General features: G+C 43.9%; 1 long non-coding RNA gene across 1 annotated transcript in view; it reads right to left on the reverse strand.

Moving 5' to 3' along the window:
• LOC121440552 overlaps positions 1-16,211 on the reverse strand; it is an 83,006-nt gene extending 66,795 nt beyond the window's left edge. The window contains exons 1-2 of the long non-coding RNA XR_005973361.1: positions 15,874-16,211; positions 10,965-11,078 (exon numbers count right to left, since the gene is read on the reverse strand). This is a non-coding gene — a long non-coding RNA (uncharacterized LOC121440552). The remainder of the gene's footprint in view (positions 1-10,964; positions 11,079-15,873) is intronic.
• Positions 16,212-16,652: the final 441 nt, after the last annotated feature.

The raw sequence follows: 16,652 nt of genomic DNA on the forward strand, positions 1-16,652 counted from the left end.
CAATTTTTCCTGGCACAAAGGAAGGACTCTGAACTGGACAGTCTTGGGGGCCTCTGTCATTTCTAGAAAGTACTTAATGGTTTATGACAAATGAGCATATGCAAAATGAATAAAGAATGAATTCATTCTTCAGATTAACTTGAGGATCCTGTGACAGGGCAGTGGGGACTCTCTCTTCCTGTCCCTCTCCACTGTCCCCAGCTTGTTTATGTGTGAACTAACGCTCTGTGTGTGTCTTCTTGTTTGAGAAAAGGGAGGAGAGATAGAAAGCTGTAAATCTATGAGAGCACATTGTTAAAATTGTCTTTCATTTGTGCAATTGAATACCTACATGCAAATTAACATTTCTTGGTTACTCCACACTTAGAGTTACCATGTGGTTTTTTTTTTTTGTCAATGTTAATGAGAAACTAGTGAAGACTAATTTTAAATAAATTAATCTTATGATAGAAGATCACTTGAAAAATCCACAGTCCTACAGAATCCAGCAATCAACATCAAGAAGTGACTTGCCTTCATATACATCTGACAACATCCTCAAGGACATCATGTCGGAAAAATGAATGATCGAATTAACAGGGCTGCCGGGATCACTGCAGCAAGAAGAAGCGCGTGACAGCTGATTTTGGTTAGATAATCAATGGAGGCTTGCTACTAGCCAGTTGATCCAAATTCAGCTATTTTTTTTTTCAAAACTATCAGTTGGACCTTCCCTTAGACAAGCGCGTATGAGTCAATGCAGCATCTGTACAGGCACACTGTGATCTGCCACATAAACTCCACGTCAGGGGCCCTCATAAACAGGCGACTTCCCCCAACACCGCAAACCTCAGATGCAGAAAACCCTGTGACTCTTCTGCTGGATTAGGGAACTGAAAAGAATCTCAGGGCCTCTGCACAGTGAGGGTCAGTGAAGGTCAGGCTCACACTCATGCTCATTTACACAAACAAGATGCTGACTGAGTCCTGGGAGTCCACCAAGGCCATCTCACCCAAAGCCATATCACAATGGCAGCAAATTAGAACTGCTACAGTAGGCCCCACAAAAACGGCTCTGACTCCAGTGGACTGTCAGTTTGCTCGAAGGAAAAGGTATGTGCCTTGGACAAAGAGAATTCTGAAATTAGCAAGAAGGGATCTATTCTGATCAGAGAGTTTGGGCAGTGTAAGGAACAAGATGATAATAGATTTGTGAAGAACAAGGAAGTGTTTGGAAAGAAAAACAAGCGACTAATGAGCGCAGGTGAACCGTTACTTAGGATGCTAACATAGAAAGAGCAGGGTGAACTTTTTGTTTGACAGTGAGGACCACCTAGCAAAACATGGGCAGTGCTCGCTCATAAGAGCTCACAAAACAGCAAGCTTTGAGTTCAATGCCATTACAGCAATACAATTAAAAAAAAAACAAAGAAAACCAAAATGATTAATACATATTTTTTTTGCTCAAAAATTTCAATGCAATATTTTGAAGACTCTTTTCTCAGGAATTTTGTTTTTGCTCTATTAAATGCCTCTCCTAAAACCAAATACATATTTTTCTATTGATTTCTTAGATATTTTTGGTAGAAATTGCTAGCATTTTGTTTCCTGAGAGAACCTTTCCTAAAGATGGAGTTTTTAAAATCCATAACATTAAAAATGATTACTACTTCCTCAAGAATTGAGTGGTTATAGAGTAGTTAAGATTCTAAAAAGTTAGCTTTCTTTATAGCTCTCGGAATGTTTTTAATTATCAGACGGAGTGCGCTGACTTTTCTCTTCTTAAACTTGTCCTTAAGTGAGAAAGGAAGTGGCGAGTGTGGGTCATGTACTCCAGAGAGTATCAGCTTGGATGTTTACAAAAAAGAGGGTAACAGATTTAACAATAGTGGGGTTTCAAAATAAACTTAATATATCAGCTCTAATGTTTTTGTGCACAGTGCTTGACTTTAGGCACGCATATTCCTTCAAGAAAACAGTGGCATGAAATGTCAATTGACATGGCATACAGACGGCATGTTTAACCCTCTCTCAGAAGGCATAGAGAGAGACTACATGTTTAAATCTACCTCAGATGGCCCTCTAAGTCTTAGTGCTGTGGTCAGGCAATTTTCTTTTCCTTTTTCATTTAAAATTTTAGTTTTGAAAATTGGCATTTCTGGCATTTCTCATTTTTTTTCCTCAGATTTCTCACATGAATAACAAAATTATCAGTAAATAATAATTGAAGGCTACAAATATACAATTATATCACCAACTGTTCTCCCATCGATCTCAAGGTACTCTACAAAGATAAAATCAATTTCTTTTTCTTTTTACAAGATTTAGAAATTTGACATTTGTGTTTTTTTAAAGCAGGATATTCTACAAAGGGTTTCTCCTAGGCCATACTTTGGTGTCTCCTGTATTCAAGGCTAGAGACTGAAATTTTATTCAAAGGTATTTTGGTTTACCATTGTTAGCTATAACTGTATAATACTATAATGAAGGTTTTTAAAGAATCAAAAGGTTTCTCACAATTACATCAGATTTGAGGGTAACTTACTTTTGAATAAAAGACTACCTCATGTCAGAATATGGCTGATATTTAGCTATGTTATGTGACAGGCCTCTTCTGATTTAAGTGAATTTTAGAGTTTCTCTCTTCTAATTCACCCTGGGCCGGCATGTAGCCCCGTGCTCACACTGAATTTTCCCAGGCACGAGGTTAAATTCCCATCTTCTAGATGAGGAATATGAGTTTGGATCTTTGTCTCTGTGTGTGTGAAAGAGAGCGAGAGGACGCAAGCATCTGCACAGTTGTATACTTGTGCATACACAAAATAGCCATTATGAAATTAACAACATGGACACCCACCCTGCTTGCACAGTTTCAGAGGTTCCGCCATGTCACTGAGCTCAGCTGAGCTGTTGAAGTCAGCTGCCTGTACCTGCCTTTGTCCTTTCTGGTGTGGCTCCTGCTGGGTGATGTACTATTCTCTCATCCTTGCAGAATTTTATGAGACCTCATTCTCCTTAATCTAGTCTATTCTCAGTAAATGTACATTAGTCTTCAAGAGCACATAACATTAAAACAAAAAACAACAACAAATAAAAGAGCTCCAGCCTCTTAAAGAGAAAAGGTAAGCAGGAATCGACTGCCCTCTCTATGACAACACTTTCACTTGGAAAGAAATCCTCTTTCTAAGACACGATTTCCCCAGGAAGGGACCTGTGAACGACAGACAGAACAATGGGAAAGACTCAGATAAAGAAAGGTAGTGCCCCTGCTCATGCTATCTGCTCAGAAACGGCAGTCCAAAAGATCCAGCAAGTTTACAATGATCTCCATCTCCTAATTCGCTTCCTTTCATTTTCTTTCTGCCACAGCAGAAAACACATTTAAATGCAACAAGTGGCTGGACACATTCAAGGAAGAAAATAATGAACAATTTGTGAAATTTTGGGAAAACTTAGTTGGAAAAAAATCTGAGATTTAGATTTTTTTATTTTGTGTTTTTAAATAGATTTTTAAATTTATAATCATTTATGGAAATTTTCTTTAAACTTCATTAATTCTGGAGTGTTATTTCTGAATAACTTTCAGAATTTGGCAATTTAATTTATTACAAGACTTTCTTGCATTTAGAGAGAATATAAACATCCTCTAAAAGCAAAACTGGAGTTACTATTAAGTGTCATTTGTAAGTATAAACATCATGCATAAAACAATTTGAATATGTCATGCTAAGGCCTATAGACTTACAATTTATAAACATCAGAAATAAATTCAGAGTGAAAATATAAACTTAAAAACTATGGTGTTAAAATATAATCTCAGTTTAAGATTTTATTTAGAAAAATATTTGATCAGTATCTATTTTTCTAACTCCCCAATTTTTTTGGTTTTTATTATTATTATTATTTTATTTTTAACTCCCCAATTTTTAACTAAAACAGAAATAGTAACTTCAAGTTAAAGAATGAGTATAAACATCAGAAAATGGCACATTTCCCTCAAACAGGAACATAAGTGAACGAGCATGTACTCTGTGGAAAGCTGTGTTTCCTTAGATCAGGTGAAAAGTTACTATTTTATAGTCACAAAAAAAATAACTTATGAAATATTTGAGCTCTGATAGAAAAATAACTTTTACTAATTTATCTTTGGTATTAAACAAGTTGTCAATGCAGAAAACAAACACACAAAAAAGAAGAAAAAGAAAAAACAGCAAATAAATAAAATTCCCTTTTAAATCTCAGATTAGCTAAGAGGTATCTGACCGAGAAACACAATTTTAAACTGAAAATAAAAATCAATTATATAGTTCAATTTTGAGGGCTTCTTTCTTTCAAAAATGCTTCCCTTTCTCCCAGAATTTTAAACCATCGCACACACAAAAAAAGAAAAGCTGCAAAGCTAACAGCTAATCCTCAAAGAAGCACTGAGCCTGTTTATTTATTTTTTCTTTGAATATCATTTGCTTGTTATTTGGCAGTTACTGTTTTCCTGACTCCTCCACATTTCAATGCAGCTATGCTTTGTGTGAAACTAGCTGAGACAGGTTTTCTTCTTCCTACTAGCTACCTGAGGGGTAACTTTGGGAAGAAGCATCTACGATTTGAAAGGATTTTTATCTTTGAAAATAAAGAAAGATGTAAGATTGGATATTCATTTCTATGACAGCTTTAAATGCTTTCTTAAACTTTTGTTTTAGAAACAGCTTGCAACAGATTTAAATTTAGAAAACTATCCATACAATTGTTTTCTTTTTTTTTTCAGAGTTTTATTACAAATGATAGTTTCTGTTCTCTGTTGCCTATACACACATTTTACTTTTAATTTATAAACTAAACATAAAGACATTTACTGATTGGAAATTACTTTCCTTTTTTCATTAAACATTGCCTCCTTAACTGCAGTGTTACTGCTCAGATAAGGCAGGAATAAAGGAATTAATTTTAAATGTGCAGGAGGCTAAATTACTTCCTGGCCTTTCCTCGACTGGCAAAGACAGGGTCTTCAGAAGGTTTTATTTGGGTTCCTCGACTCTCCCTGTATTTCACAGGCTTTCTGTTTTGCTTTTATTTTTACCCCTGGCCCAGTTGCTCTGGTTAGCTCCCATTAAAGTGGAAAGTTTCCCAGTTGAAAAAAAAAAAACAAAACAAAAACAAAACTAAAATCAAAAAGCAAACAAAGAAAATGACAACAAAAACCAAGGTGCTGCTATGTAGTTAGAACTAGCCTCTAATTCATAAGCCTACTCCAAATGCTAGAATTACGGGGCATTTAATTTGTTCACTTAGGGCCAGAGAAGCCCTCCCTGCTTCTCTCTCTGTCTCTGTCTCTCTCTATCTCTATCTCTCTCTCTCTCTCTCTCTCTCTCTCTCTCTCTCTCTCTCTCTCTCTCTGTGTGTGTGTGTGTGTGTATTTATGAGGACTGAACCCAGGCCTTGCACAGACTAGGCAAGCTCTCATCACTAGGATACATCTCTGGCTTTTATTTCTTGTTTTTATTTTTTTGAAAAAACAATCCTCAAATCTGGACCTTAAAGACGAATTACCCCTGGAGATTACAACTCACTTAAAGAGTTAGCTTAGACAATCTTCCAGATGAGACCTTAAGCACACAGTGGGGAATAAGTCACTGTGATTTAACTAACCAGAGTCTATGACATAGAGGCCAGGAAGCTCTGGGCAGCATGACCCAATGAACAAAATTTGAGAAAGCTTGGTCTAGTTCAAACACTGATAGAGACTACAAATTCTAGAGTATTCTCTTCCCTCATGACATCTAATGACTTTCTAATTACTTTTCTGCTTGCTCATTCCTCATCCAGTACCTCCCTTATGTAGTTCTGGATCTGGAGGGACCTGTCTCACCAATATAAACAGCCCATATTGATTGACAGCATAGTGCGGACTGAAAGTCTAGACCGACATCTCATTTCATCTTTCCAGCAATCTCATGAACTAGGTACTTTCAATGTCTGTGTTCTACAGGTGAGGACCTTAGGATCAGAGATGTAAGTTCCAGCCATGCAGTGGATCAGGGCAGTCTTTGGCAGGGAACGTAATCCTTGATCTTCCAAGTTCATTGCTGTAGACCGTGAACCCTGTTTCCCCCAGCTACTACCTACTGCCTCATCCTCCAAAGGATGCGCAGAGACAACAGGACCACTCCTTAGGCTGTGCTTGACACATCCCCGAGCTTCTGTTTACACTGTGCAGAAAGAAAAATGACTGAGCAGAAGCAGTAAGGATGGACTCTGTTTTAAATATAAAAAAAGCAATAATATGACAAGGTCTGTGAGAGAAGATGCCAATATGTATGCAAACTAAAATGAAGAAGAAAATAGTCCTCGAGGCTCCAAACCAAACCCCTGAGTATCTTTTTCTTGTCTTTGGAATGTTTTAGCTGTACTTGACAGGTTTGAGGTACAAATGGAGGCCTTGGCCCTTAGTTTTCTAGAATTATCCAGAAAATGTAGAGTCTACATTCTATTCTTCCTGTAATCAACACTAATGTTTACAGCCAATATGCAAAAAAAAAAAAGGAGGACAAATAATGTGGACCAACATGAAGAAAACAAAGATTCAAGGGGAGAACCAAAAGATCATAGAAGTCACAAAGGTTTCTGAGATTCTGAGAAGTGAATTTAGAAGAAGAAAACACTGAAGAGAAATCATTTGTGGGAGCGAGGGAGAAATCGCACTCACAAAAGCATGACTTCTGTTATTCCTTGGTAGAAATCGTGCAGACTCTAATCATTTAGCCCTAGCACTTGACTCTGAGGGTGAAGAGCAAAAGCCTTAGACTGGCTTTCGTCCTGATCAAAGGGTGGATTTGTTTGTTTGTTTTGCTTTTTAAGGTGAAAGAGGGGTTTTCAAAAATAATTGTGATTAAATTCAGTCATTAAAAAGAATAACAGGAAGTCAGAGCATTAAGTGGGATGAAACTGGAAAACAGCCATCTACACGAAAGCATACAGAAGGGCAGAGGGTTTCCTACCAGTCCCTCTGACTTGTTCCTGGCCTGAAGAGTCCTGGGCACTGTCAGGCTACAGAACAAATGAACAGATGCTTCTGAAAAAGATTATTTTTTTCTCTTTCACTCTAAGAGTAGCTCTGGTCCCATAGCTTCTGAATCTATGAACTAAGCCTTTATGCCATTTCTACATGTATCAGTTGGGAGGGAAAACAAAAACACAACCAATATAATAGCAATAAGAATAGGAATAGCTATACTGAGTACTACATAGAAAGTGCTCTATGTGCACAATCTTATTTAATTCTTGCCAGAATGTGATAGCTGGTGTCATTATAATCCCCATTTTACAGATGAGGAAATTGAGAAAATAAAAACAAGCAGTTTATCTTCTATGAGTTCTTACCGTTTAACTTCACAGCACCAACTCACTGCTTTCTTGTTTAAGTTCAAGGACTAATATCGAATAAGAGCATCTAACCCCCCTAGAACAGATATGTCAACATCTGATCAATACTAGAGTCAGAAAATGACCTGGTCTCCTCCCTAAAAGGCAGAATTCTGAGGGTCCTAAAAGAGAGATGAAAAAAAAAAATCTCTTAAAGACCAGAACTAGTATGAAACCTTTGCCCTCTGACCTTTCCATGTTAAGTTGAGCCTTTAGCAGGCCTGATTTCAAGCTGGGTGTAGCTTAGTGGTAGAGCACTTAAGCATGAAACAGAAGGTCTGGGCCTTCATCTTCAGCACCACAAACAAGTAAATGAACAGCACTCTTTATAACATCATTTTCTTCTTCTTCTTCAAGACATTAACAGAACTGTGTGCCACAAAATCCATAAAAATCTCAAGCTGTCAGTCCCCTAACCTCACAGGGCTGTGCTCCCCTTTCAAGGGACCCTTTGAGAGGCTCTGGCTAGCTGTGACTTTTCCTAGTGGTCAAAAGCACTCAAGGAAATCTGTCTTGTTGCAAACCATAAGGCTGTGGTTCACTGCACAGCATCATATAAACTTGTCTTCTCTTCACCAACCCTCAAACTTTGCCAAAAACACTGCCCGAAAGGTGGATTATCTCTTCAAGATCCCCAGAACTAGGCTGGTTTGGACATCAGCTTCCCTCTTCTTCCACATCTTCTTTGTTTCTCGGTTATTGGATGTCAGGCCAGGCCCATAATTGATCTAAACATGTGCACTAGTAAGTTCCAAATGCTTGTTCTCAAAAAAGAAAGGACCAAACATCACAACACACACACACACACACACACACACACACACACACACACACAGAGAGAGAGAGAGAGAGAGAGAGAGAGAGAGAGAGAAATGGTGAAGCTAAGTTAGAGAAAAAAGGAGAAAGGGAAGAAGGGGAAGAGGGAAAGAGTTAAAATCAAGATTTGATCATGAACCCTAAACTCAAAGCTTAATATCATAAAATGAAGGTCTATGAAGACCAGAGAAACATGGGGCCCATGGAGACCAGGGGCATAATGAGATCCCGGAAACATTTATAAAGTGTTTATACTTTTCTTTTCAGGAACGTAGAGTCTATTGCTTTCATCAGATTATTACAGGGGGAATACTTATTTTATGTCTCCAGTGCATTAGAAGACCTGATACACATTGTGGGGACCCAGAAAGTCTTTGTCAACTTTATACTCAACACCAGCAGAAGCAGTGCATGGAGGAGAGGTGTGTGAACGCACAGCATCCATGGGTCTGAGAGAGCCCACATGACTGCTGGTCCCACAAGGTGAGGATAGAAATCACATGGCATCAGAATGGCTGTTATTGGTGAAAGAGCATGAGGTGAACACAGTGAAAACAGATCTGGGAGAAGTGCTAAAATTTAAATTTCTAACTGACCATGGCAAATAGCTATCCCATTAGCAGGTAGTCTTCAGAACTGACTGGAGAAAGAAGAAAGAGGGAGAGAAAAAAGAAAAGAAAAGAAAAGAAAAGAAAAGAAAGGTCTGTGAGATGGCTCAGCAGATAAAGGAGTTGAATGTGATTCATGAAACCCAATGGTGGAAGAAGAGAACTTCTGATTCCTATGCACATGGGCTGTAACATGTGTATAGCCACACACACAGGAATAAAAAATAGGTAAATATAAAAAAGAGAACACAAGAATAAGAAAGAACAAAACAGAGGAACAAGAATCAAATAGATCTCCTAGTGGTGAGAAGGTTCCTAGGGGAATTCAAACAAGGCCTACGATGCTATTTGCCAGATCACAATGTAGCCATCAGGCAAGACTGCTAACCAAACTACTCTGCTCCTGGAGAGAGAAGTGTGGGAAAGAGGGGTGTTTCCCTCATCAGGTTCCTTCCTGCTGGCAAAGGCTTTGAAAATGATCAACCCTGGGATTCCATGACACAGTGACTTTCTTGTGCTGAGACTTGCTCAGAACCTCAAAGTAGTGTCTTGGAAAAGAAAGTTAGGTTAATGCCTATCCTTCTATCAATGCCTTCAAGGTGTTCCTAGCTACAGAGACTTGCTATAAACACTCCCTTTGGAACCTTGCCCCTAAATGCAAGTCATTTGTTGGGGAAAGAAATCCGTTATGACATCCTATATTATATTTATGAATAATTTCTATGGTTTGGTAGTGATAGGTATTATTTAGTGGCTGATAAATTAACCCAGAGTAGACTATTTGGGTTGGAGTCCAAAGGTAAGAGATCTAGCTAAAATTACATAAGCCACTTGTTTCTTAATTTATACAATGGAGAGACTGGCATGTATGTTTATATTATATGAGACTTTCCATCTTTTACATACCAAATATTATATCTAAGTTTGAAGTTTAACCTATCAATGGATTCTTCCAACGTCATTAAAACAGATTAATGCAAGAAAGCCATATCTCCCTAGTATTGCGTTTTTAGCTGTCCTCACAGGGCAGCTGGAATATCAGTTAAGGGGGAAGTGGATTGATCTTAACTTCTTAGAATTAACATAACCTATTTCCCAATGGTAGATTCTAAGAACCTCACATCCTTATATGTAAAAAGGGGGATTCGAAAGAAAGTAGGACTACCCAGCAATCTGACAGCTTTAACCTCAACCTCAAATTATAAAAAAATAAAATAAAAATCCCTAAGACCACCATTGAATTAATATAGCAAGTAAATCCATGACTTAACAACCTGAAAATTTTCTTCAGCCTCCTCTGATCTTTCAGACTCCCTCTAAGATTTAAGGCAGCGGGCGATGGTGGCACACGCCTTTAATCCCAGCACTCGGGAGGCAGAGGCAGGCAGATCTCTGTGAGTTCAAGACCAGCCTGGTCTACAGAGCTAGTTCCAGGACAGGCTCCAAAGCCACAGAAAAACCCTGTCTCGAAAAACCAAAAAAAAAAAAAAAAAAAAAAAGATTTAAGGCAGCTTCCTAGCTGGGCTCATGTGACACCAAAGAATTAGCCTAGTAGGTCCGATTCTCCCTTCCTCTAAATTCTATCAGCCCCAACTTCCAGACTCCTTCAAGCTTTGAACTGAATTCCCTGGTAAGAATGAAAGTATGATTCCATAGCTTGGAAAGACAGCTAAGTGAAAACTCAGAAGAAGGCGATTTTCTGGTTGCTTTTCCCCTCCTTATCACAGAGGAATCATTAGCCTAAAAGTTTTTCTATCCATCTTAAACTGAGCTCCACTGAGATGTCACTTAGTTTATTGGTATCTTTGACCACAGCAAAACACTCCTTAACTCCCTCTTCCCTTAGATGGCCTGAAACAGCTTAGGAGATGGAAGAAATGATACTCTTAGGTCTCACTGAATAAAGCCATTGTCCCTCAGACCTGGTTGTTGTGGGAGCTTCCAAATACACCGAAATCCTGCTTCTGGGATCAGAAACAGGTTTGCCTCTTTGGTATTGTCTTTCGGTTTATCATCTATGATGGATGCATTTATCTGAGAACTGTTTTCAAATGCTGGACCCTTAGTTGCTGCCTTCCCGCCATGGAAGGACATGTGGAAGCCTTGAGGCTCCCAGAGAAGGCCACGCATGGGCCCTTCACTCACCTGGGACTCTTGAGATCCCTGTCAGGCTTTTCAGCATCCATAACCTCTGAGACTGCCTCCCTTGGGTGGTCACCCTTCATGCACCGCCATCAGTATCAGGACAGGCTTGACCACCTAAAAGGTAACGAGATGGGCAAAGTTACGTGGCTGCCTGGGAAGAAAGTGCGAGGCTGTGCACTGGGGTATATTGCAGGCAGGCAGGGTATGGGCAGCTGGGAGAAAGGGAGCGAGCAGTCAAGGCAGGGGTGGGTGCTGTTCAGGAGGAAAGCTTTGCAGAGGTCTAAGTCTTGCTACTGGGAGGTCCCTGAGATAATCTTACAGGGCAGAAGTCTGCTTGAAATCGAGCTCTGTCTTTGCCTCTCGTCTGAGACAGGCAAAGCAGAGCAACTTATAGCAAGCATACATCCTCAACAGAAGACTGAAGGGGAGAATACAAAGTGTGTGTGTCTGTGTGTGTGTGTTGGGGGGAGACTTTTAAAATGAGGCAGCTTGAGAGGTGAACAGTGACGATTACAGTAGGTAAATTGGGCCTGAAATGCGACAACTAAGCCTGGCTTGGGTCACTTGCTTCTTCTCATTGTAGACAGGGGCCGTGGAGGGGACTCTATGACTCCTTTACCCTATTTTTACCTCCAGAGACAATCACTGGTCTTGATTTTTAAGATGGGGACAAGCTCCGTTAGTGAGTGTGCTTGAGGGACTAAGTCTGAACTGCAGTTTTCCTAGTACTTAACACCGCATCGACCTCGCTTCCAGGGAAAAGCAGACGGGGCCTGAGGCTGCCAGCTCTTCTACAGGCCCCTTCAGGGGTTGGCATCAGATGCAAGTGCCTAGAAGTTTCCATCAGGCCCGTGACTCACTAGGTGAGGGGTTATGCATAAGAACTTTAATGACTAAAGTGACTATGCCCCCTCCCTTTGCCCACCTCCCTCAGCAATGACAAACTGAGTTTAGAAGTGAAAATGGGCTAGAGCTGATGTAATCTCCATACGCAGGAGAGGAAAGATGCAAAAAGCCTCTGATTTTCACTTATTGAGGAGGGGGGGGGGGACTCTTTCCACCTTCCCTCTCTGGAATGAGAGATGCCCCCCTTCACAGGCCCTCAGCAGGACCCAAAGTGAGCAGCCTCCGCTGTGGGCTGCAGCTGCCTGGGAGCAGCCGCAACAGCAGCACTGGCGGCGGCTTTCAGACAGCAACAGTTGTCTGGCTGAGGCGAGGCGAGGATTTGCTGCCGCACGACGCCTTCCGCCGGTGCTCTGGGGCCCTGGAACTCCGGTCCTAAGTGTAGCCCGGGTGGGAGAGATGGGGAGACCGGGGAAACAGGAACTCTGAGCAGCCTGTGCTCAGGTTATTCAAGCCTTTTTATGCAAGTTCACTTCTCTAAGGTCACCTTGCTCCCAAATCTGGTGATGGTCAGGCTTTTGGAGAGGGAAGGGCTTCCTGGCTTGGGGGGGTGGGGTGGGATACAGTAAGCAAAAGACAAAAGAGTAGGTGAAAGGACACAGTGTGAAGCTATTTTTAATCTAACGTGGCTGTTTTGCTTCTCTCTCCGAAGAGCTATCGCTCCACAGACGGCCCCAAGTGAGAGGCAGGAAGAAAATCCCCCTCAGCTTTTGCTTCCTCTCCTCTGCCTGTCCAGATCTTTGAGACCCTTTTACTCTTTCAGAAAATGCGTTGGGGGAAGGAAAACGTCTTTTATCTGGGGAGGGAGAGCCTGATTTAGTCCTGGAGCAAGGAGTCCTCACGTTCAGTGCCTTCTCACGTACTGAGCTCTTGCCGACTGCCTCTGTCCAGCATTCTCAGCATCCCTGAGCCATTCCTCCTTTTCAGGAGAGGGTAGGGAGGGTAGAGTCTAGGTGGCTAACTATGGGACTCAGAAATGGTGGTGCACAGAGTTTGTTGAAGCAGAAAGGTTAGGATGCGGGGGAAATTCAGGCCCTCCCTGAAAATAGGTAGTTTCGCAGCCCTGGGGTCATGGTCTATCACACCCCTAGACCCATTCTCTATCTATTTTCATCTTCATGGGCACTTCCGTGTGTCTGTGTGTCCTTCTGGCCCAGTCCCTAAGGGCAAGGGCGTCTAGCAGTGTTCCTAGCTAGCGAAGGGCACGGGGCACAAAACGTGTTGAAGGCCTGATTTGTACCACTTGTAACCGAAGTGGTCACGACTGCAAAGAGTGGAAGGGGAGGAGGGGGGCCCACGGGCTCTCCCCTCTGCAGCTTGCCTCCCTCCCCAGGTCCGGGCGCCTCGAGAGGCCAGCATGGGGCTGCTACAGCCGCCACTGCTAAACAACCGCAGCTCCCAGAAGCGCTTTCCCTGCAGGGTTTTCCCTAGTTTCCGTCTGTTTTATCCTCTTCTGAGCTACTTAGTTTTGAAAAAGAGGTGATGGGTGGGTACTGGAGCCTGCAACGTGCCTGAAATTAGGTTGGAAGAAGAAGGTTCAGGAGGAAGGCTCCGGGGAGCGGGCGGTGCCTGGGTGTTTTCCCCTCTTTTTCGGAGCTACCGGATTCACGGAGGTTCATCTCACCTCCTCCAGGTTCCGCGCATCCTAACCGAGGAAGCTTTGGGCTTACCGCCCCTCCCTCAAGGGCTTCCCCTCCCTACCATTTTGCAGACTCCTATCCTTAGGGTCAAAAATGACCGTAAAATGTCCTAGACTGATCCATATTCCACGTACTGACTTGGCCCTATAACCATGCCCCCCCTCTACATTTATTGTGTGAGTGGGAATATTTGGGATGTGGGGTGTGGGGGAACGACACAACTTCTGTAAACTTTTATTACATTTTAGCTTCTTCTCACTTCTTCGATAACACACGCACGCCACCCGCTCCGATTTCCCCTGTGATACAAAGTCGATTAAAAAGTTGGGGGCGGGGGGACACGCCGCGGGAAGGCGAGTGACCAAAGCCTCGCGGGGCGCGAAAAGGACGGGAAGGAAAGAGCTGATTCTTCCGTGGAAAACGGGGAGAAAGACTGGGGAACTCTCGGATGGAGCCGCTTCGGGAAGGTGCCGGCTTCGGCGGTCTCTGGTAGCTGAAGTCATGTCGCCGAGCGCGCCCTCCTCGAATGCTTTTTGGGGTAAGGGCTTCCGGCTTTTGAGTTATGTACAGCAAGCCCAGACCGCAAAAAGATTCGCGAAGGGCAGTCTACCCGCTTCTTCGGTCCGCCGCCGCCGCCTTCAGCCCAGCACGTCTCCGAACCCCGAAGCCGATGAGGCTGGATGTCACCGGTGCGCTCCTCCGCGGCTCAGCCTCCCCACCCAGCGCGCCGCGCTCCCCTCCTCTTGTCCCCAGACCCATCCCTCTCTCTCTCTTTCTCCAGACAGTCCGAGATCCTCCGACTCAACCCTGCACAACCTCAAAGAGGTAGCGGAGGGCGAGAAGGGTGGCTCGGAGGGGGACCCCAGATCCCTGAGCCCAACCTCCACCTTTCTCGCTCCAACACCCCGAGCCTCCGACCCTATCTAGTCTAACACCCAATTCCCACATCAGCGTTCTGCCAGCCCTGGCTGCAAGGTCGTGGATCCCTGAACAGGTACAGTCCAGATTTCCCCCGAATCCCCTCCTATCCTTCCTAGTCCCCCAGCAGAGGTTCCAGCCGTGACTACAGGCGCTGCGTAAAGAGAAAAACTCCCCCAGAGCACTAAATAAATACAGACAAGGCCGCCAGCTCATTGGTGTAGACTAAAATCGTCACCCACCAATCAGAAGAGAGCTCACATTTCTTTTTTTTTTCCAGAAGGGGGAGGGAGAAAAATATTTCCATTTCTAATTATTCAACAAAACCTAGACTAGAACACATTAAAATATTGTTGTTCCAAAAACTGTCCATGACTCCCTCCCATTCTAGCCCAGGTGAGGGGGTGGCAGTGTATATTGGGAAAGAGGGATTCAAGAGAGCGACCTCTTCCATTGGGACTTAAGCCAGAAGAACCAGACGGAAAATGACTGGCAAAGATGAACATAAAATAAGCTCAGATCCCACCCTGGTTGGCCTATTTCTAGAAAATGAGACTTTCTCGACTCCCCCTACCCCACTCTGCCCCTCAAAAGTTCTGAATGTTCACTAAGAGTGAAGCTCTTTCCTCCGCGCGACCCTCCCCCATCCGGATTATGGTGTGTAATGGCCCATTCGCCTCAGGTGCCCTTTCACTGCTGCATCCCCCCCCCCCCGCCCATTCTGCAAAATGTTGGGGGAATAAGAAGGGGTGAGCTGGGCATTGACTGCCACAGCGACAGGAGATTCCAGCTTCTGCAAGAGGGAGGGGAAGAAAGATTGAAGAGGAAGGAGGGGGCATAGCCTTTCCTCTTCCCCCTTTCCTTCCTTCCCTCTAGGCCCCTCCCCCATTCCATCTAGCCTAACTTTGAGCGGATGCTCTTTTTTTGACAGTGAAGTGCCTGTCCCCTCTTGCCTAGCCCCAGGAATGTCAAAGGAAGAATGCCTGACTCCCTCCCATTGGGGAAAACCTAAGTCTGGGTTGTTACTGCAAACATTGCAAGAACTTGGGTGCAAAAGTTTTTTTTTCTGTTGTTTTCTTTTTTGCCACCTGGGAATCGACGTGTGCGCGCGCGTGTACACACACACAAACACAAACGCCCTTGGCCCATCATACCCTCAGTCTTGGTCCCCTGAGTTCCTGTCAGCCTACCCCAATCCGCCCATCCATCACCCTCCTACATTTCTGCGACCCACCCACCCTCCCACTGCATCCCCTTTGCTTGGTTCAGTACGGAAAGACGCAAGCACACACCCTCCCAGCGTCTGCGCGCCACGCCAGAGGGGGCTCCTTAGCCTGCGCCTGCCGCTGGGGTGGCGTGGGGCAATTGGGGGAAAAAAAGTTCTGCTCGGCCGACCATTGAGCCTACCGACCACCAGGCGGCCAGAGCTCCAAATCTTTTCTTCTTACCTGAGTCCGGGAGTCTTGGGAGTGCAATGGTTCGGTTTGTGCTTCAGCCGTCTGGAAGCGGCCCTCTCTGGCCAACTCGCTTCCCTCGTGCCCCTCCCCTCCCCCATGGGTGTCTGCCCAGCGGCAAAGCGGGCGCTTCCAGGTAAGTATATAAGTTACTGTACTGTGTGGGAGGGTCACGATCTTGGTAATTGCAGATCCCCGAGCTTAACCCCTGCGCTCCTGCCTCTCTCCAACTTGTTGAGGACTCGTCCGGGGAGCGGGAGAGGTAAGCCAGCGCGGCGGAGAGCGCTGGCCCTGGGGGGGTGTGTGTGCAGCGGGCAGAGAGGGGACAGCGGCACCGCGTGCAGTGGAGTTCAAATGCAACACCCCCTGACAGAGGTTTTTCATTGGATAGGTCTTCCCCCCACCCCCGTTCACCCCTGGTTTGGTTACCCCCCCCCCCCCCAGCTCCCATGTAGGGGACGTCTCCAGGCGAAGTCACGATTCCTTCTCAGTTCGGAATGAACTGTGACTAGAGCCATGACGCAGCCAGTGCGCATTACTCACTTTTTTCAGTCACGACTTGGGAATCCGTGCTGGTTCCAACCAAAATTGCACCACTACCATTGAATTATTTAATAGACTCCAGTTTGGGGGTAAACTTGTGCATTGTGCCAGGCAGGGAAGAAGGGCAAGGGAGAGAGGGCTGGAGGGACATAAGGACGTGGGGTACCCCCCCCCCCCACTTCATGAATCTTGGAAAACCCACCTCCATTGCTTCGTGTGCTGCAGGTGTT

Source organism: Microtus oregoni, unplaced genomic scaffold (assembly GCF_018167655.1).
Source record: "Microtus oregoni isolate MIOR12 unplaced genomic scaffold, Mior012 000068F_ref0000429, whole genome shotgun sequence".
Lineage (NCBI taxonomy): Eukaryota > Metazoa > Chordata > Mammalia > Rodentia > Cricetidae > Microtus > Microtus oregoni.